The following is a 22,316-nucleotide window of genomic DNA, read 5'->3' as shown; positions in this document are numbered from 1 at the left end:
GTCCTTTTTCATGCTGTTGGAAGTTCTCACTAAGTTACTTAACCATCCTTATAGCCATTGTTTTTAACTCTGTATCTGAGTGTGTCACTCATGGAGGTGGTAAGGTTGTAATCCAGTGTGGTCTGAAACTGTCCACCATGTGTACTGGCTCTGGGGTCTCGCAGGAGGTGCAAGTTCAGCTACCACCTGTGCCCTGCCTGGAGCCACCCAGCAAGAGCTATAGAGCAATATGAAGATTGCTGCTACTTGTGCTGGGCTTGGAGGTGTCATGTCCAGAAGAGGCCAAACTGCAAACCAAGGCTGGCTGTCACTAGTGTTTGGCCTGAGACCACTTAGCAAGAGATACAGGGTATGCAGAGGTCAAATGCTGCATGTTTGAGAGATTTTAGGAAAGTCTGAAGAATGAGGCAAGAGAGGCTATTCATATGTAAAAGCCATTAGAAATGGCTTGAGTGGGCCTGAAAGTTGGGTGGGCAGGGTCTCAGGTAATCACCAGGGCTGGGCAAACAGTGTGAACCAGATTGGTGGAGACTCAGATAGGATGCCTTCCCGCTGGTTCTGTAGGGATGGTCTCAGAAAAGGAACAGTGGCCTCTGCCAGCATTTCTTTCAGGTAGAAAGCTGTCCTATGCCAGCTCTTGTCCTGATGCCAGACAATTTAATTCATCACCATATGTTCTTGGTTCCTTTCAAGCTGCTACTCCAGCACTTGAACACAGAGGGAGTAAATATGAGTAAGTCCATGCATAGGCCCTTTAAGAGGAATTGCCTGGAACTCCAGCAATTCTGTTTCCCTCCATCACAACTACTTCTGGTTTTTACAGTCAGAAGTTATGGGGACCTCGCCCTAACCGGTTTGGCTCAGTAGATAGAGTGTCGACCTGCAGACTGAAAGGTCCCAGGTTCGATTCTGGTCAAGGGCATGTACCTTACTTGTGGGCACATCCCCAGTAGGGGGTGTGCAGGAGGCAGCTGATTGATGTTTCTCTCTCATTGATGTTTCTAGCTCTCTATCCCTCTCCCTTCCTCTCTGTAAAAAAAATAAATGAAATATATATATATTATGGGGACTTCTCTTTTTGGCTCTGGAACCCTGGGTTCCGAGGCCTGGTGTAGGGTTCCACAGGGGGACCTCTGCAGCTGAGATATCCTTCCTAATTTTAAATATGTTTTCATTATTGATTTTAGAGAGAGGGGAAGGGAAGGAGAGAGAGAGAAACATCAACATCAATCGCTGCCTCCTGCACTCCCCCAACTGGGGATGAAGCCTGAAACTCAGGCATGTGCCCTGACCAAGAATCAAACCAGCAACATCTTGGTGCATGGGTCAACATGCAACCACAAGCCATACCGGCCAGGCTCCCTCCCCATTTTAAACTGCCACATGTGGACATGCCTGTTCCACATCTCCAACCCTCCTCCCAGTCTTGTAGATTCTTCTTTAAATCCTTAGGTGTAGGACTTCCACTCAGCTAGATTTCAGGAGGTTCTGAAAGATTGTTGTTCTATAGTGTAGTTGTAATTTTGATGTGTTTGTAGGAAAATTCAAGTACTGTGTTTACCTACACAACCATCTTGACCAGAAGTTCCAGATTTTCTTCTTTTTTACAGTATTATAGTATTCAGGTGTGTAAATGTACTGTAGCTTTTTTAAAAAAAATATTTTATTGATTTTTACAGAGAGGAAGGGAGAAGGATAGATAGTCAGAAATATCAGTGAGAGAGAAACATTCATCAGCTGCCTCCTGCACACTCCCTACTGCCTGCAACCAAGGTACATGCCCTTGACCGGAATCGAACCTGGGACCCTTGAGTCCGCAGGCTGACGCTCTATCCACTGAGCCAAACCGGTTAGGCTGTTGCAGCTTTTTTATGTACTCATCTACTGATGGGCACTTGGGCTGTTTCAGATTTTGATTATTGTAAATAATGCTGTAATGACCATAGTGGTGCAAATATTATTCCAAATTAGTGTTTCAGGCTTCTTAGGATATATTCCGAGAAGTGGGATCGCTGGATCAAAAGGCAGTTCCATTTTTAATTTTTTGAGAAAACTCCATACTGTTTTTTCACAGTGGCTGCACCAGTCTGCATTCCCACCAGCAGTGCACTAGGGTTCCCTTTTCTCCACATCCTCACCAGCACTTGTTGTTTGTTGATTTATTGATGATAGCCATTCTGGCAGATGTAAAGTGATATCTCATTATGATATTTTACATTTATTGTTGTCAGTATTACAGATGTTCCTCATTCCTCACCTTCTTTGTCCCCCTCCACCAAGCCCCCACCACAGGCCTTCCCTACGCTATTATTTGTGTCCATGGGTTATGAATATATGGATATATGTTATTTGGTTAATCTCTTCCTGTCTCCTCCACCACCTCCACTTTGAGATCTGTCATCCTGTTGTATGCATCTATGCCTCTGGACATATTTTGTTCATCAGGGTTTTTTGTTCATTAAATTCCAAATATAAGTGAGATCATGTGATATTCTTATTTCGCTTAGCATAATAATCTCTAGGTCCATCCACGCTGTCACAAGAGATAAGACCTCCTTCTTTTTTACAGCCATGTAGTATTTCGTTATGTAAAAGTATCACAGCTTTTTTATCCGCTCACCAATTGATAGGCATTTGGGCTCTTTCCAGATCTTCAATATTATAAATAATGCTATTATGAACATAGGGCTGCATATATTCTTTCTTATTGATGTTTCAGGCTTCTTAGAAGTGTGATCCCTTGGTCAAAAGACAGTTCCATTTTTATTTTTATTTTTTATTTTTTTTTTTTAATAATTTTTTAAATGTATTTTATTGATTTTTTTACAGAGAGGAAGGGAGAGAGATAGAGAGTTAGAAACATCGATGAGAGAGAAACATCGATCAGCTGCCTCCTGCACACTCCCCACTGGGGATGTGCCCACAACCAAGGTACATGCCCTTGGCCGGAATCAAACCTGGGACCCTTGAGTCCGCAGACTGACGCTGTATCCACTGAGCCAAACCGGTTAGGGCGACAGTTCCATTTTTAATTTTTTGAGAAAACTTCATACTGTTTTCCACAGTGGCCGCACCATTCTGCATTCCCACCAACAGGGCACTAGGGTTCCCCTTTCTCCACATCCTTGTCAGCACTTATTGTTTGTTGATTTATTGATGGTAGCCATTCTGGCACGTGGGAGGAATACCTCATTGTAGTTTTAGTTTGCATCTCTCTGATGATTGGTGACATTGAACATTTTTTTCATATGTCTATTGGCCATCTGCATGTCCTCTTTGGAGAAGTGTCTATTCAAGTCTTCTGCTCATTTTTTAATTGGATTTTTTATCTTCCTGGTTTTGAGTTGTATGTGTTCTTTGTATATTTTGGAAATTCACCCTATACAGATGTATCATGGGCAAGTATGTTCTTCCATTTAGTGGATTTCCTTTTTATTTTGTGGGCAGTTTCTTTGGCTTTGCAGAAGTATTTTAGTTTGATATAGTCCCATTTGTTTATTTTTTCCTTTGTTTTCCTTGACCTAGGAGTATCAGTGAAAATACTGTTGCATGAGATGTCTAAAATTTTACTGCTTATGTGTTTTTTTTCTCTAGTATTTTTAATGGTTTCACAACTTACATTTAAATCTTTTATCCACTTTGAGTTTATTTTTGTGTATGGTATAAATTGGTGATCTAGTTTCATTTCTTTGCATGTACCTGTCCAGTTTTTCCAACATCCTTTATTGAAGAGATTATTCATTTTCATATTGATAATAAGCATACATATCTTAATGTATGCTCTTGCCTCCTTTGTCAAATATTAATTGACCATAATGGTGTGTGTTGATTTCTGGATCTCTGTTCTGTTCCATTGATCTGTATGCCTGTTCTTATGCCAATACCAGGCCTTTTTTTTTATTACAAACCTAAAGCCAACCTCATACTCAATGGGCAAAAACTGAAAATGTTTTTCTTAAGTTCCGGAAAAAGGGATGTCCACTTTCACCACTGTTAGTCAGTCCTAGCCATACCAATCTGACAAGAAATAAAAGGCATCTAAACTAGAAAGGAGGAAGTAAAGCTATCTTTATTTGCAAATAACATGATGTTATGCATAGAAAACCCTAAAGACTCCAACAAAAAGCTACTAGGTCTAACAGATGAATTTGGCAAAGTAGCAGGATACAAAATTAATATTAATAAATAGGTGGCATTTTTATACACCATTAATGGACTGTCATAAAGAGAAACTAAGAAAACAATCCTATTTGCTATTGCAATCACCACACTGTTGTCCATATCCATGAATTCAATCTGTCTTTTTTCTTTTTTTGCTCAATCTCTCCACTGTCCCTCCCACCACCACCAGAATTGTCTGCCTGCCTTCTATTTATGAGCCTGTCTCTATCTTGCTAGGAAGTACAGCTCATTAAATTCCCCATATGAGTGAAAGCATGTGGTACTTATCTTTCCCTGGCTGGCTTATTTCGATTAGCATAATGCTCTCCATGTCTATCCATGCTGTCCCAAAGGTAAAATTTTCTTCGTTTTTTTTTATGGCAGAATAGTATTCCATTGTGTAAATGTGCCACAACATTTTTATCAACTCATCTACTGATGGACACTTGGGCTGCTTCCAAATCTTGGCTATTGTAAATAATACTGCAATGAGTATAAGGGGGCATATATTCTTTCAAATTAGTGTTTTGGTTTTCTTTGGATAAATTTCCAGAGTGGAATTGCTGGGTCATAAAGCAGTTCCATTTATAATTTTTTTGAGATTATCCCGTATGCTTTTCACAGTGGCTACACCAATCTGCATTTCCACCAAAAGTGCACAAGGGTTCCCTTTTCTCCACATCCTCACCAGCATTTGTTGTTTGTTGATTTATTGATGATAGGCATTCTGATAGGTGTGAGGTGCTATCTCATTGTGGTTTTAATTTGTATTTCTCTGATGATTAGTGACATTGAGCATTTTTTCATATGTCTATTGGCCATATATATGTCCTTTTTGGAGAAGTGTCTATTCAGATCCTTTGTCCATTTTTTAATTGGATTGTTTTTTGGGGTGTTGAGTTTTGTAAGTTCTTTAAAATTTTGGATATTAGCCCCTTATCAGATATATCATTGGCAAATATGTTCTCCCATTCAGTGGGTTGTCCTTTCATTTTGTTGATGGTTTCCTTAGTGGTGCAAAAATTCTTTAGTTTAATGTAGTCCCATTTGATTATTTTTTCTATTGTTTCTTTTGCCTGAGGAGATGTATCAGAAAAAATATTGCTACGAGAAATATCTGATATTTTACTGCCTGTGTTTTCTTCCAAGATTTTTATGGTTTCGAGTCTTTTTTAAAAATATATATTTTATTGATTTTTTACAGAAGCCTGAGAAAGCCTGGGAAGTTGACTGCTTATTGGGACAGATCTCAAGGGCTGCAAAAGACTAAGCTTTTTAAAAAAAAAAAAAAATATATATATATCAACACTAATAAAAGAGAAAAATGGTAATTGGCGTACGAGCTACCCTTTTCATTGGCTAATCAGGGCTATATGCAAATTAACTGCCAACTAAGATTGGCAGTTAACTGCCAACAAGATGGCGGTTAATTTGCATATGTAGGCACAATGCAAGGAGGTGAATGGGAAAGCAGGAAGAAGCCCCCTGCCACTGACAGTGATCGGAAACCCAGCGGGGAGCTAAGAGCTGGGGGGCAGGGCAAAGGCGGCCCTGGGGCCGCCTTTGCCCTGCCCCCCCAGCCATGATCGGAGAATCAGGTGCCTTTTCTGCCCTGGCCAGTGATGGCAGGAAGTAGGGGTGGAGCCAGCGATGGGAGCTGGGCACGGTCGAAGCTGGCAGTCCCAGGAGCTAGGGGTCCCTTGCCTGGGCCTAAAGTGAAGCCCACGATCGTGGGGCTGCTGCAGCTGCGGGTCCCCGCTGCCTGGGCCAGACACCTCAGCCAGAGGCGTCAGGCCTGGGCAAGGGGCCGATCCTGCGATTGGAGGGTGATGGGGGTCAACGCCTGAGGGCTCCCAGTATGTGAGAGGGGGCAGGCTGGGCTGAGGGACACTCCCCCCCCACCACACCCAGTGCACGAATTTCGTGCACCGGGCCCCTAGTATATATATATAATTGATATTTTACAGAGAAGAAGGGAGGGGGATAGAGAGTTAAAAACATCAATGAGAGAGAAACATCGATCAGCTGCCTCCTGCACACTCCCTATTGGGAATGTGCCTGCAACCAAGGTACATGCCCTTGACCGGAATCGAACCTGGGACCCTTGAGTCTGCAGGCTGACACTCTATCCACTGAGCCAAACCGGCCAGGGCATGGTTTCAAGTCTTTTATTTAAGTCTCTAATCCATTTTGAATTTATTCATATTTGCAGTGTAAGAAGGTTGTTTAGTTTTTTTTTTGTATGTATCTGTCCAACCCACGCCTTTAATATTTGACAAAGGAGGCAAAAACATACAATGGAATAAAGATAGTCTATTCAATAAATGGTGTTGAAAAAATTAGAAAGGTTTGATTATTTTAAAGTAAGCGTTTTGTCTTATGAGTAGATTGCTTTTTGTTATTATTGTGGGTTTGAAAGGAATTAGATAGAACCTGGTTATGTTAGAGTATTTTAAAAAGTCCAGTTTGAACTCCAAATCCAGTTTTCTTTTAATAGCTTTTTATGTACATGAATTGATAATGTAGTTAGCTGTACTATGCTCTTAGCATGTGTAGACATAGTTTTAGGATTATGTAAAATCTGGCTAGTTTTGATAGCATGAAGCAAGATAATTAGAAATAAACCAATGTTTTAAAATATTTACTTACTTCAAATAGTTTTTTACATACCATTGCTCTCATTTTCCAAGCAGCAACTTTGCTTATTAGTTCATTTTCATATTGACATCAAGTAAACTTTGATTCTGCTGGATGTTATATCATGGTCCGGATACTGCTCATCATTTTCTAACTTCAGGGAGCATCAGTAAACACAACTGTTCGGGCCTCATATCTGAAGATTCTGATTCATTAAAGGTGGGGTGCCCAAGCATGCATTTTTTAAAAGCTCTCTAGGTGATTCTGATGTATCCCAAAGCTGAGAAACACGATTGCAGAAGGACTCAACTAAATACCAGGCTGGCTTGACCTTTAGAATTTTCCCATCCCTGAAATTCCTTATAGGTTGGTCCAATGTGAGGTATCAGAAAGTTTTAGAAAGATTCAGAAAACTTATGAAAATGAGAAGTTAAAAAACAGAAAATATACATTATAAGAGAATCCTTAGCACTCAGAAGGATTTTCTACAGGGCTATTTCAAGTAGAAGGCTTCCATAAAACATTCAAAATATAAGTTGTTTAAAAATACAAAAAGACTGATGCAGTATTTGGAAACACTACTGGGACTATAGCCAGAGTGTCCCATAACTTTCTTTTACCAGAAAATAAGTTGGTGAGGATCTGCAATATTGGCTCCTTAATACTTTAAGCATCTGGGAAAACTAACTCTGTTTGCATTATTGTTATTAACAAGGAAGTTCTAATATAGTTTAATTCAACAAACATGTGATGAGGGATTTACTGAGTGAAGTCAAATCATGGAGGACTCTGAATTTTAGTACTCTAAACTTTATTCTGAAAGTAGAAAATTTAATGAAGCAGGGAGTGACCTTATTATATTTTCACTGTACAAAAATCACCTGGAAGGAGTGGTGTGCTTAGTGAATTGGACGAAGGAACGGATGCCCTGCAGATTGGAAGTCCAGTTAATAGGTTATTTTAGCAGCCTGAGCTAGGGACAATGCTACAGCCTCACCTAAAGCTGGACAGGTGGAATGGAAGAGGTGGAGAATGTAACCTAGCCATAGCAGGTTTTCTTTAAAGAAATTTCTAGGAAAAGGTGTTATTATGTAGGGAGATAAAAAAAAATTTAAACCTCCTTCTCTCCTTAAAACTACATAGCACACTACATTTCCAATATAAAATATTTAAATTGATGTTGTTATGTAGTGTGCTTTACATTAATAGAATGCTACACAGGCTGACTTTAAGGGACTTTGTATAATTTGTTTGACAGCTAAAGTGATACAACTCACTCTTGTGCTGGCACTTTTGATGTTTGCTTTGTGTTTTGATTGTCGTCTTTGGAATTGTAAATTACTCTGGAAAACTCATCACAGAAATTAAATCCAACATCTAATTTTTGTCAAGATTTTTTTTTTCTTCAATTTTACTGTTCAATTAATTGAGGCTTACAGAGGTCAGGTGCCTGAAGCATAGTGTCTAGCATGTCAGTGTCTTAGCTCAAATGAGTTTTCTTTTAGAACCTGATAATTCCTGCTTTATATATTCATCAGTCTGTTCATTAACATCCAGGTCATCCTTGTTGCTCTCTTAAAGAATGGCCTGGCTGTGTTTAAAGGTTCCTCAACACTAGTGAGACTTATGGGAAGTCTGCATGTTCATTTGTTACCTTTTATCTGCAAATGATGAACATATAGATATCAATTATGATAATCTCCAGCATGGTAGATGTGGCTCTCTAAAGATTTGTTACCCAGCAAAATCCAGCTGTGTGCTGTTCAGGCTCAACAGTAGGATGCCTGTGCGGGGTGGGATGATAAGTCATGTGCTGTCTGGTATTTGAAGCTGGCACGGCAGAAGGCAGGATGGCCTCCAAATAAATTACTTCATTTTCAGGGGAATGGATCCTTTGCCAGGAGACAAATATTTTGCATTCATTTCCTAGAGACTGCTGGAAGTGTGGCATAGTTAGATTTTTGTTGCTGCTGCTGAAGGGCTTTGTCTGCCCAGATACCAAATGCAGAGCTCCTGGGAATTCGGCTAGGAGACCATTCCAGAAGGATTAGACTATAGGAACTCGTAATTAGCCTCCACAGTCTTATACCTTTTAGGATATGCTAGGTTGCAAAACATTTTGAAAAATTCTTGGTTGAAATTCAGTTTAAACATATTAGCATGAGTAAAGAGAAGGGTATACTGTAATTATCTATAACTTTTGAGGTATGGATTTATATAAAACTTTACTCAATCTAGTTTTTTCTCTCCTTAGTAATTATTTTATGAAAGCGAATGTTTTGTATTATTGGTCTCCCCTCTCAGTTAATAATGCTTTTTATTTCAGCAATTCCTTCAATTTGTGTCTCTCCCTTCCTTCATCACCACTCACTTGTGGTGTGGCTAAGAAGACAATACTGATGCATTGAGGGGCAATCTGTGAGCAAGTTAACACTAGAAAGACTGAAATTTAGTATATACCTATATTGCCCAAAAGCAGTCAAAATGACTGCATTGTGAAAGAATAATATCGGAGCACTCTTCACTTATGTTCCTTAGCTTTTCCAATAACTCACTTCTATTCGACATTTCTTTCATGAATTTAGGGTGCAAAAGAAATAAAATAAACAACTTATTAGAACAAGTATCACTGCATAAAGATTCGAATAACAAGTACTAGTTTAGCTTACTGAGCAACTGCAACTTATCAAGTATCGACAATTTATCATGTACTTGTATGTTATCATGTGACGGTAATCGAAAAAAAATGAAAACTGTTATTTCAATACAGAGCCGAACTGGTCATATAAGAAATTTACTCAATTCAATAATAAGAGTCTAAAATTTCCCAAGCAGTCAAAATGACTGCTTTTGGGCAATATAGGTATAACACATATATATATACCGGAAATGAAGGAGGGGGAGGTAACTACAATTATTAATAAACGCATTTATATGTTGTACAAAAAGTCACAAAACTCTAAGACATTGTGTCCTTATATACATAATTGTTTTTCTAATTGAAATTAAAAAGCAGTCAAAATGACTTCCTTGGGCAATCTAGTGTTAATCACCTGCTTCAGCACACATAGCTCGGAGCTGCTTCGCTGTTCTGTAGGACAGAGATAAAATAGAAAGGAAGTAAGATGATTTTTAAAGCAGTGCCTTCAAATGATTATCAAACAAAGGAAAGCATTTGGGAAGCTGTTAAGTTGGAAGGAACTTCCCAGGAAGGAGAAGGCAATAAGGGCAAATGATAAAAAAAAAAAAAAATTTAAAAAAAATGTCAGCCCAGGTACATATTATGTCAATTCAAGTGACTAATGGCCAATTTGGCACTTGCCTTTGGATCATGTGCTGTTAAATGCATGACCTTGTTTCCTGCAGCTGATTTATAGCTTTGTGTGCTTCAAGCTCTATTTTGCTTTCTGAAAAAATCCTGGACTCTTGACGGAAAAGTAGGGAAAGTCTGAAGTGGCTGCAGAAGTTAAGGCGCATCACTTCTTGAAGGCAACAGGCTTATCCATGGTTTGGATTGTTTTGTTCCATAAGTGGAGCTAACAGGCAGGGACTGTACTGTGTCAGAAAACCACCAGGTGTAAAATGGAATGGGATTCTTTGCAGGAGAAGTAGGAAGAGCTGTTAGAAGAGCACCACTCCATTTAAAGGGGATGCAGGTCTCATCAGGATCAAATGAATGAAGTTCAACAGCAGTGCCCAGATGGCCCTAAAAGGAATGCGTAGGACGGGTTTGGCAGTTATTTGCTGATTTGGTCTATTCCTGCAAATGCCCAGAAAACTCACATGTTCATCTTACAAGTTCTTTGAGCTTGATTCTAATATGGGATGATACATGGGGGATAGGAGTCCCTATCCTTTAGCTGGTCACTGTCTTTCCTCTGGTTTTTGGTTGGCTGGAAATAAAAACATTTACATCAATCAGTTGTGTCCTTGGTTGGCTTCTGCAGCTTAGGGATATTAAATTCTTTTCTGAGTAAGTGCAGAAATGCATTTACATTTAAGTTGGTGCTTTGCTGCTGGTTTTGAAACTCAACTCTGCTGAGTTGGCAAGCCTTCTACCTTTTCCTCTCCCATCCCTTGGCATTCAGTTAACCTTGACTGAATAATAAGGAGCTACTCAGGTGGGTTTTGTGGCTCGCGTTTCTTTGGTAACTGTTATTTTCGCATGTAGCATGGCGTTCCTACGTAGGTTCTTGTGATTCCTGTTTGTAACTGGATCACAACAATAACCTGCTTTTTAGAGCAGGTACAAATGTGCTGCCAGGGGACCAGAGCACGTTCCTTCATCAGTGTCAACAGTGAGAAAACTGATCAGCTTCAAGAGGAGAGACTTTCAGTCATTGCCCTGCTGACCTGCAGGTGCAGCTGCGAGATGATGAGGCTCTCTCTCAGTCTCTGTTTTCAGAAGAGACTCTGACACTTAGAGCTTTGTCACTTGTGGCTCCACCCTTCCTTTTAGTCCATTCATAACCAGGGAAACAAGAGAGAAATGCAAAATACTGGAGCTTGATAAGATTGTAGACGTCATCTTTCCAATCATTCAGTTCACAGATGAAGGAATGAAACCAGTTCCCTTAATTTGGCCAGTTTAAATACCCAGTGCCTACACCTGGGCCAGAATGTGGGTCTTCTGGCCCTCAGTCTAAATGATTCTTCTAATCACTCAGCTTCTCACCAAAATGAGTGTAACCACTGGGAGTAGGGATTACAAAGATTAATTGTTAGATTTCAAGAATCAGGTTGAAAAGAATGGGTTCATCAGTTTGTTTTTTAATGGTTCTCATACTGAGAAAGAGAGGAATATTCCTTGGATATCCATAAGATCTAAGTGTTAGTTTTTGTACACCTTTTTAATTTTGCTTGGAGAAAGCCGACCTTTTGCATTCATTACCAGTCAGGAGAAATACAGCCGTTACTGGACGAGCCATTAATTTTTCACTTGCTTCAGCTTCCTCATGTGTAAAATCGGAACAGTTGGCCTCATCACCATCAGTAAGAGATGATATGAGCCATCTACTCTGTTCTCAGTTTCACGTAGGAGCCTGATCATTCTGGGGATGATCTAAACCAGTGGTTCTCATAGTGTGGTCCTCACACCAGCATCAGCATCATCAGGAAATCGTTAGAAATGCAAATCCTTGGGGCCCAGCCCTGACCTATTCTGTATCACAAACTCTGGGGTTGACCTTGGCAATCTGTCTTTTAACGAGTCTTACAAATGATTCTAAAGCATTAGAACCACTTACCTAAACAATTCTTTCTCACCTTCCTCTAGTATAGATGGTAGTTATGGAATTCAGAAAGTTAAAAGGAAACAGTTGTATGAAGAAAAGACGTATTCACAGAACTAATCATCACTTACACTTCAGGAAGGAGAAATAAATGTTCTGTGGCTCTATTCTATGCTTTTATTATTAGCTATAGGGGGGATCTTTACCAAAATATAATCTCTGCAAGGCAGGGATCACACCTAGCATTTTCCCTATTATTTCCCCAGTATCTACCTCAGTCTCTAGAACACACTTGAGATTTAATATTTCTTGAAGAATGACTTAATGAATGTTAAGAATGTTTTGGCACCATAGCATGTGGAAGAAGCATAAAATTTGACAAGGAACAAGTCCAACGTCCAAGTTTGACCCTCTTTAAGTGGGTAAACTTTATTGAGTTGCTTACTCTTTCGGCTGGAGGGCCCTCATCTGTGTAATGATAGGACTGAGCTGCAGTTGCTTTTGGAGGACTCCCACTCTAACATTGAATCTTCTATGAAAGAAGGTAAAGGGGCAAGGTGAATGTCGATAAAATGATAAGTCCATTAAGAAGTTGACTTAATTAGCCCTTTTCCATGATGTTTCCCATGTCTCCAACAGTTCAAGATCTTCTTTTTCTAACATGTTAATTGTATTTTTCTCTGTACCTCCCCCTGTCCTTCCTCCCCAATTTTTTTATGATTACTGACTCTGACTTAGAAAAAATGGAATATATTCCGATTAAAGCTATTGATATCAGGGTCTAAATTTTACATATTATTTATTCCATAATGTCCTAGGACAGTCAGGATCATATAATACATAGTAAATACTTCTTGAGTGTGTTTGAAGAAAGGCATTATGTGAACTAACAAGGCTCATATATGTGTTGTGATCATAAAGGCCTGGGTTTAGATCTTGTCTTATTGAATTTTGGGGAGTGACATTGGTTAATAAAATTATATGGGTTTCAGGTATACGATTCTACAATATGTCATCTGTGTATTTTATTGTGTTTACTACCCCAAGTCAAGTCTCCTTCCATCACCATTTATTGCCCCTTGACCCTCTACTACCTCCCCCATCCCTCTTCCCTCTGGCAATCACCATATTGAAGTCTGTGTCCATGAATCTTTCTTTTTTATTTTGCTTTGCTTAATCCCTTCACCCTTCTTGTCCAGTCCCCAATCCTCTCCCCTCTGACAACTGTCAGTCTGTTTTCTCTATCCATGAGTCGGTTTCCATTTTGTTAGTTTATTTTATTCATTAGATTCCAGGTATAATTTGAAATCATATGGTACTTGTATTTCTCTGACTGGCTTATTTTAGTTAGCATAATAATCTCCAGGTCCATCTATGTTGTTGAAAAGGGTGATATTTCCTTCTTTTTTACAGCAGTGTAGTATTCCATTGTGTAGATGTACCACAGCTTTTTTATCCACTTATCTGCTGATGGGCACATGGGCTGCTTCCATAGCTTGGCTATTGTAAATAATGCTGCAATTAATGTAGGAGTGCTTATATTCTTTTGAATTACTGTTTCGGGTTTCTTTTGATATATTCCAAGAAATTGAATTGCTGGGTCATAAGGCAGTTCCATTTTAAATTTTTTGAGATAACTCCATACTGGTTTCCACAGTGGCTGCACCAGTCTGCATTCCCATCAACATTGCACAAGGGTTCCCTTTTCTCCACATACTCGAAGCACATGTTATTTGTTGATGATAGCCATTCTGACAAGGCCCTTTGAACTATTCTAAAGGAAGGAAATAGAATTAGGGGAGGGCAAGACCAGAAAATGGTGAGGACATTTCCTTTTTAAAAACACCCAGCACATTTTGGCTATTGGTCTGGATAACTGGCCTTTCTAGTGGCCAATCAATAGAACAGAAATGAAAGGCAGAACAATGTAGCACATGACTGAGTGGGCCTTTCCAGCCCCTGCCAGCTATCCAAACCTTCGAAGGGGAAGGGATGGTCCATAAAACAAAACTGGCTAGAAGACTGCCTGGATTCTTATTTTATCTCCTTCCAGATTCCAAACATCCCAGGCCCAGTCAAGCTGTTCTGTTTTTAGAATTGAAGAGCAGTCTGAAGATACAGATATTTCCCAAAACAACTTCACGGACTAAAATAAACAAGGGGATAGTATCGGCTCAGTCATTTTGTGACAGAGATGACTGAGAGAGAAATCTGACTTTCATTCTTATATATTTTACATACTATGAAAGGAAGGAATGAAAGTTATTACTTGATTTTTAGTCAACGAAACAGATGCCACACAAGCAGGGCTGTAGAGTTAGGATGAAATAGGAGATAACTTGAAGACTGGTTATTAAGCATGAAGGAGAAGGAAAGGATTGGGAAGTTGTTGAAATCATAGATAATATTTAAAAATTGAACTGTTCCTTAAAGTTATTACATTTTCAAATAAATGGCATTTTAACTGCTCATCGCATTTCAGGACCAGAAAACAGTAGGTGCTAATAGGTGGTCTCAGGGAATCTTGAGAACCACTTTTCTGGAGAAGGACACTCTCAGAGAAGCCACAGGCATTGGCTGGGTTGGGTGAGGCAGAAAGTCCTGGAAAGTCCTGAGGGGATAATAGGCAGTCCCATTGGAGGGTACGGGAAGAGATCTTATGTCATTGCTATCATCAAAAAGCATTCTCAAAGACAGTGCTGCACCTATTTTTGTTCCATGAGGTAGATACCTAACAGCAGGCAAAATCTTACACGATGGAAAAATAGATAGCAAATCTACCTTTTCAGTACAGTACTCTACTCTTATCAACAAGATCCCCTGTGGATACCTGGAACATTGGGGAGTACTGAACCCTATATATAATGATTTTATATATACCTACCTATGATAAAGTTTAATTTCTTAATTAGGCATGGTAATAAATTAACAATAACTAGTTATAAAATAGAATAATTATAATAATATACTGTAATAAAAGTTATGGGAATGTGGTTTCTTTCTCTCACCACTCCCCCCACCCCTCTGATAACTGATTTGATAACTGAGATGGCTACTAAGTAACTAATGGGCAGAGAGTATATACAGAGTAGAGAAGCCGGACAAAGTGATGATTCACATTCCAGGTCGGTGGGACAGAGTGCCATGGTGTGAGATTTCATCATGATACTCAGAATAGTGCATAATTTAAAACCATGAATTGTTTATTTCTGGAATTTTCTATTTAACTAGAGGCCCAATGCATGTAATTCGTGCCAGGGGTTTGGCTCTCGCAGCCATGGCAGCTGCCTCGGCCCTCGAAGCCCTGGCTTCGTCCAGAAGGATGATTGGAAGGTCATTCAGCTGTCCAGTCTAATTAGCATATTATTCTTTTATTATTATATATATGTTTGGACTGTTGACTACTGATAATTGAAACCACTGAAAGTGAAACCATGGAAAAGGGGGAATGACTGTAAAACTCTTGATCCAGATCAAACTAGACTTTAAATTGATAAATCATTCTAAAATATTACTAAAGTTCAGAGAAAAAAAGTAGCTTTTTATTTTCTTCCTAACCTTTTCCCTTTCTTTATAAATGTCTGGAAGTTTTTACAGAAAGAAAATAATATGGCTTGAGATTATTCATTTTTCATAAAGCAAAATTTCAGTAATTATTTATAACATCATGCTAGTTCTAAAAAGTTCAGTCTCCGCTCCTTCCATCATGGATGGTGATTTTTTTTTTTTTAACCAACATTAATCAGTTGATAGAGGATAAGAACAAACAGCAAAGCCTGTGGGAAGTGAGAGGAAATATGTTAAGTATATGTTTCATGCCTTACAGTTCATTCTTATTTGTAAATTGTCAATCAAGAATGATGATGTATTATTTTTAAAAATAAACAAATTTGGTAAGATATTAAGATTTGATAATTTGGGAAGTAGATATAGAAATGCTAATTATATAAATTCATTACTTTCTGCATATTTGAAATAATATATCATAGCAGGGAATGAATATAGTACACTCATATAAAGCTACCCATAGTAATCTTAGTAAATGTTAAACTCAGACTGTTACTCTAACCTGATACAGTAAACCCTCAATTTTGCAGACCTTGATTTAGTGGACTTTGGATTTAATGGACAAAATTTCTAGTCTATATGTCATATGTGAAAATGAACACCCTGTTAATTTTAAAATGCTTTTAACCAAGATTTGCTTATAATTAAATTAATGGGTTTTTTAAAAAAATTAATTCACTGTTATTTTTAACAAATTTTAGCAAAAAGGCCATATATTGGAAAAAACACTGTAGTTTATTTACTTATCAGACTTTTAATACATTCTTGCAAGAGCATGTGTCCATCAGATTGAACAGGCACACACAGAGTAGCGATCACAGGCTATTTATCCCTAAGAGTCCCACCTCTGGTCCTTCATTGGCTGAGTACTATGGGGTTAATAGTTTTTCTCATACGTTGCCTAGGTCTTATTGTCTTGCATTGGGCCATTTAAAAAATTAGACTGAGGTTTTCTTCTAGTTGTCTCCACCTCCCCCTGTCTAGTTGAGGCAGCGTGAGGTGTTTTGTCTTGGGTGCCTTGGGGTTTTCCACCGTGATGCTGGCTCACATACACAGTTCTTTGTTCTTATATCCTCTTTCCTCCTCCCTACATCCTGCTTGCCCTGGGGAGATTCAGTAACCATTTCCATTAAAAGTTGCGCCCTAACCAGTTTGACTCAGTGGTTAGAGCGTCGGCCTGCGGACTGAAGGGTCCCAGGTTCGATTCCAGTCAAGGGCATGTACCTTGGTTGTGGGCACATCCCCAGTAGGAGGTGTGCAGGAGGCAGCTAATCGATGTTTCTCTCTCACCGATGTTTCTAACTCTCTGTCCTTCTCTCTTCCTCTCTGTAAAAAATCAATAAAATATATTTTTAAAAGTTGACTATGCTGAAGATGGATCACAGAGGCCCACTTCCTACAGTACATATAAATATTACATACCTACAACTATAGTCTACATATTTAAATCGCAGTCACTGCTCATAAACAATGTTCCATGAGTGATTAGCATGTGATCACACCAAATTGAGCCCAGTGATTGGTTCTGTTGTCGTGTGGCATGGCTTTCTGAAGCAGTTTTAACTCATGCCAGCTGATGTTCTGATGTACACTAAGCCATGCTCCAGCCATGTGCATTTGTTTACTTGTGGTGACATGAATTCACACATTTACTAGACCTATTCAGTATAAATTTAAAATTTACTGTAATACATATAGAAAACTTATCTGAAATTAAACTTTTCATACATATTTAATTTTAATTATACAAACAGGTCTGCATAAGTAAAAACAGGTAAACGAATGAATTTGTCAATTTTTTAACATACACATTTGGAAAACCTACTTTATTATATAACGGGCTTTTAGCTTCAATGAACACCCCCTCACCCGAATTAGTCCATTTATCAAGGTTTTACTGTATTGTTCTCTTGAAGCTATAGCTTCCATGTTAAAAGTTTTTAAATATACTTTACAATTCAGGAGTTTCAGTTCCTGTGTCAACCCAAGGAGCAGCCTTCAAGGCCCTTGCTAACACAGACTGCCCAGACACAGGAATTCAACCAGATGGCCAACTATGGACGCTGACCATGAGAATCCATATACGGACCAGCAATGACACTGCCTGCATGTCCACAGCCCATTTCCCTGTCTCCTTGTTTTGCTTTCCCTTGCCTTCATAAAAACCTGTCTGCATTGAGATCTGAAGATGGGTTTTTGAGGACTGGAAAAACCCCCCATCTTCTCGAGATGTGGACACTTGAATAAACGTCTTTCCTTTTTTACCAACACCTGTGTCAGGAGTTTGGCTTCCATTAGGGCAGGTAAGCGAACATTATGAGAAATATTTTTAAAATAATAAGTGAACATTATGAGAAATATTTTTTAAATAATAATCAAGGGTACCAATAATTTAATTTCAGGTTTAAATTGTGTATTTCAAATTGCAGTCGTTCTCTTTGACTATTTTTGTTTGTCTGTTTTACTTTGTTTTGCTTAACCTTTCCTCCCAAAATTATCCATTTCCATTTCTGTAAAGAACTTATTTTTCACTAATTCCTATGACTCCTAGCTTGTTACATTTTCCTCAGTCTGTCTTTTTCCTTCTTTTTTCCTGGAAAGATGCATGCTGATTAACATAGGGTTTGGTGAAGAATTTAAGTTACAGATCCAGTGATTTCAGACCTATGTAAAAAATACAATATCCCAGAATGAGCCCTACCCCAGCGGTGCACCAGCTGTCCTCCCTGCAGTTCCGGTGGCTCTGGGAGCCTCTCTGAGCGCAGGCAGCGGCCTCTGTGGGTTGATCAGGGCATCTTACAATGAGACTTTTGCTGTGGCTAGTGGCCCCTTGGAAGGCTTCCATGAAGTAAACCATGCTTCACCTACTTCTCCAGACCTTCTTGGCATGTATGAATTGAGAGCTCAAGAGCAGACTACTTCAGCATCCATGTTACAGATCCAGCACTTTGCTCTGATACTTTGGAGTATCAGCTAGGTCAGTGGTCGGCAAACTCATTAGTCAACAGAGCCAAATATCAACAGTACAACGATTGAAATTTCTTTTAAGAGCCAAATTTTTTAAACTTAAACTATATAGGTAGGTACATTGTTATTAACTTAATTAGGGTACTCCTAAGCTGGTCTTTGCTAAAAAAGTCCTCAATCTGAGGGGTCAACCTCAGCGAACGTACCTTCACTTCTTCTAACGCCACTTCTTCAAAATAGACTCGCCCAGGCCGAAAACTGACTTCTGTGCATGGGCCACGAAGTTTCAATCGCACTGTTCGTGCACGCCCGCACGTGGTATTTTGTGGAAAAGCCACACTCAAGGGGCCAAAGAGCCGCATGTGGCTCGCGAGCCGCGGTTTGCCAACCACTGAGCTAGGTTAACTAAATTAACTACCAGAAAGGACAAGCGTATCGCATACAGGGAGTTTTTGCTGGGTTCTTCTATAACAGAAGCTTGTGATGGCAATGATAATATTTTCTGGTTGAGTACCAATAGTCTGTCCCATTTATGAAGCCCATCTATTTGGAAGTCAGAGAAAAGGGCTATGAAAGATTAAAAGAAAAACTTGCAAAATCTCAGAGGGAACTGAAGTTAAAAGATGAAGAGTGTGAGAGGCCTTCTAAAGTATGAGGTCAATTTAAACAGGAATTGGAGAAACTCACAGCTACTCTATTTAAGGAAGCTCATAAGATGGTGAGAAAAGCAACTGTCAAGCAGGCAAAAGCAGAACAACAGCTAAAAGAAGCACAAGGGAAAATTGAAGTACTTCATGCTGAGTAGCTGCTTTGTCCAGTTCTTATATTGTCCAGTTCTCCATCATCACCTACCAAGAGCCTTTGCCAGATGAAAAGACACCCTTTTAAAAAGGGGCATACAAGAAATAAAAATATAGGCAGTGCTATGAGTGGCAGTCCTCAGGACCTCAAGGTAATATAGCTGTGGATGAAAAGGGACCACATTCTAACCTGACAAGTTCAGGAAAGGCCTGTGTGGCTGCCTTGTAAACTCATAGACCTAAAGTAACCACAAAGGATGGTCTGAAATTAAAACTTTTTAGCTACCCAGTTTATGGTGGGAAGTCATTTCCTAGGCTGGCATCTTCCTTGACAAAGGTCAACTGTCTGTTGTCTTTTTGCATCTATGATAGTGATAACGTATCTTTTATCAGACCCCTCAAAGCACAGCTCTGCGGAGACCACAAATCTTCTCATATGGAGTTAATTATTGACTGTTAACGTTCCTGCACCCACCTATATACCAGTAAAAGAAGTATGTGCCTATCATTTTACTTTTTATCCAATCCCAGAGATTTCCCCCCTTTGCTTTCTGCCACCTCCCTAATCTATCACCAATGGATTTCATTTAAACCACATATATCTCTTTCAATTGTAATGTATAAAATAAGGTGCAAAACTGCCATTCTCCGGAGCATTATCTCAATCCTTTAAGATTTTTGCTTCCTGGAAATTGTCAACAGTTTGGCTCAAACACAAAAATTATTCACAGGTTTGAATATTTCTAATGTTGACACAGCCAATTGTGAAAGAATGCAAAGAGACTAATTATCTCTGTATAACGAATTCAGATCTTGGCAGGATGAGCCCACAATAGACAGAACCTGTCCTTTCTTAGACAAAATCTATCAGAAAGATACCTTTTCCATGTTTAACATTATCAAAAAGAGAATTGGCTTCAGTGGTTTTGGAGGCTGTGGAAACAATACTCTAAGGCTTAGAGTCTAAGTATTAAAGCAGTGGGATTACAACCTGTTGGATTTGTGAAGGCTTCAAAAACAGTCCTCTCACTGGCAGAGTAAGTCCTGTAAACACAGAATTAAATTAGGAGACTCAGCAACTATTATCATGTTTCTCCGTTTTGTAAATACAGGATCACTTCTGTATGCAACTTTTTTACATACATTTGATATATCCAGCAGGGACTTGTGAAACAGCAGGTTGTTGATCACATGTTTTGGGAAGTTGCACAGTTGAGAAAAGAGATGTCACTGGCAAAGCTGGGATATCTGAAAAAGGAACTCTGATCCTTTGCCTGGGACCATGCATGAACCTCCCTGATACCTGGAAAATAGCTGAATATTTTTATGGTTACTTGATATTTATTTCCAAGGTGTGGGCCAAGACATTTTCCCTCTTCTGCAAATAACACCAAGAAATACTGTGATTTTTAAAAAACTGATCTATGCTGTGTTTGCTTATTCTTCAGTTGCACACACACACAAAAATTACAGGTGTGTAATTACTAGTGATTGCAATTTATAGTTGCAAAAAAAGATAATAAATAAACATTAGATTAAAAAAATACAACTTTCTAGGCACCTACCATTCCCACCTCTGAATCTTAAAAGTAAAACCCTAGAGCAACCTGAGAAACAAATGATTCTGGATTTTTAGTTTCTAGTGATTTCCTCCGAGAAAGAGACAAAGGCTTGCTATTCCACTGGATTCAGACATCTCCACCCCAGTTTGCCCCAGGGTAAAAGTAGCCCTTCTGGAAAACAGTATCATGTTTTATAATTCAGAGAAAAAAAGTTAAAGGTAAAGAAAAGTTGAGGAATGTTACTTAACCAAGAGGGCTCAAAATGTATAATTTGATAGACTTTTAACTCTGCCTTTAATGAGTGATGCTATCTTTGTTTTTCAGTCTCTGGTAAGGTGCCTTGACAGTATAGAACTCCAGAACAACACACATTTGCTGTGCTACCTTCACTGTTATTGTCTGCTGAGAAATCAGTAACCACCAGCAAATGGGCAACTGAGTGGGGCTTCAGCCTTCCACGAGGATTCTTTCTCTTTGAGCATAGTGAATTCCTCTCACAGAGTCTATCTATTTCTTATAACTTGTTAGTTACTTCAATATTGTTTGGTTTGTGCTATTTACCATCTTTATTTTAAAATCTCTTGCCTTGGCTGGTGTTTCTCAATGTTTAGAGCGTTGGCCCTCTACCAAAGGGTCAAGGGTTTGACCTGGTCAAGGGCACATACCTGGGTTGTAGGCTTGATATCCTGCCCTGGTCCAGATGTGTCTGGGAGACAACCGATTGATGTGCCTCTCTGACATCAATGTTTCTTTCTCTCTCTCTCTTTCTCTCTCTCTCCTTCCCTCCCACCTTTCCCCTCTCTCTAAAAATCAATGGGAAAATTATCCTCAGGTGAGTATTAACAACAAAAAATCTCTTATTGCTGAAACCGGTTTGGCTCAGTGGATAGAGCGTCGGCCTGCGGACTGAGAGGTCCCAGGTTCGATTCCGGTCAAGGGCATGTACCAGGGTTGCGGGCACATCCCCAGTAGATGTGCAGGAGGCAGCTGATTGATGTTTCTCTCTCATCGATGTTTCTAACTATCTCTCTCCCTTCCTCTCTGTAAAAAATCAATAAAATGTATTTTTTTTTAGAAAAAATCTCTTATTAATTGATCATGGCATTCCTAAAAAACATACCCATTGATAATATTGGAATAGAGGGATGCTTTAAAGTAGTCAAAGCCAGGCTGGTGTGTCTCAGAGGTTCTGTGTCAACCTATGAACCAGGAGGTCATGGTTCAATTCCAGGTCAGGCACATGCCTGAGTTGTGGACTTGATACACAATGGGAGGCATGCACAAGGCAGCCAATCAGTGATTCTCTCTTATCGTTGATGTTTCTATCTCTCTTTCCCTCTCCTTTCCTCTCTCAAATTAATAAAAATATATTTTTTTAAAATAAATTAATT

General features: G+C 39.1%; 1 protein-coding gene and 1 pseudogene across 2 annotated transcripts in view; both read left to right on the top strand.

Moving 5' to 3' along the window:
* Positions 1–22,316, top strand: part of LHFPL6 (LHFPL tetraspan subfamily member 6) — a 258,381-nt gene that overhangs the window by 82,615 nt on the left and 153,450 nt on the right. The window lies entirely within an intron of this gene.
* On the top strand, positions 18,824–20,778 carry LOC132226319 (rab-3A-interacting protein-like; annotated as a pseudogene).

The sequence above is a fragment of the Myotis daubentonii genome, chromosome 2 (assembly GCF_963259705.1).
Source record: "Myotis daubentonii chromosome 2, mMyoDau2.1, whole genome shotgun sequence".
NCBI lineage: Eukaryota > Metazoa > Chordata > Mammalia > Chiroptera > Vespertilionidae > Myotis > Myotis daubentonii.
This window is presented reverse-complemented; position numbering and strand designations above follow the sequence as displayed.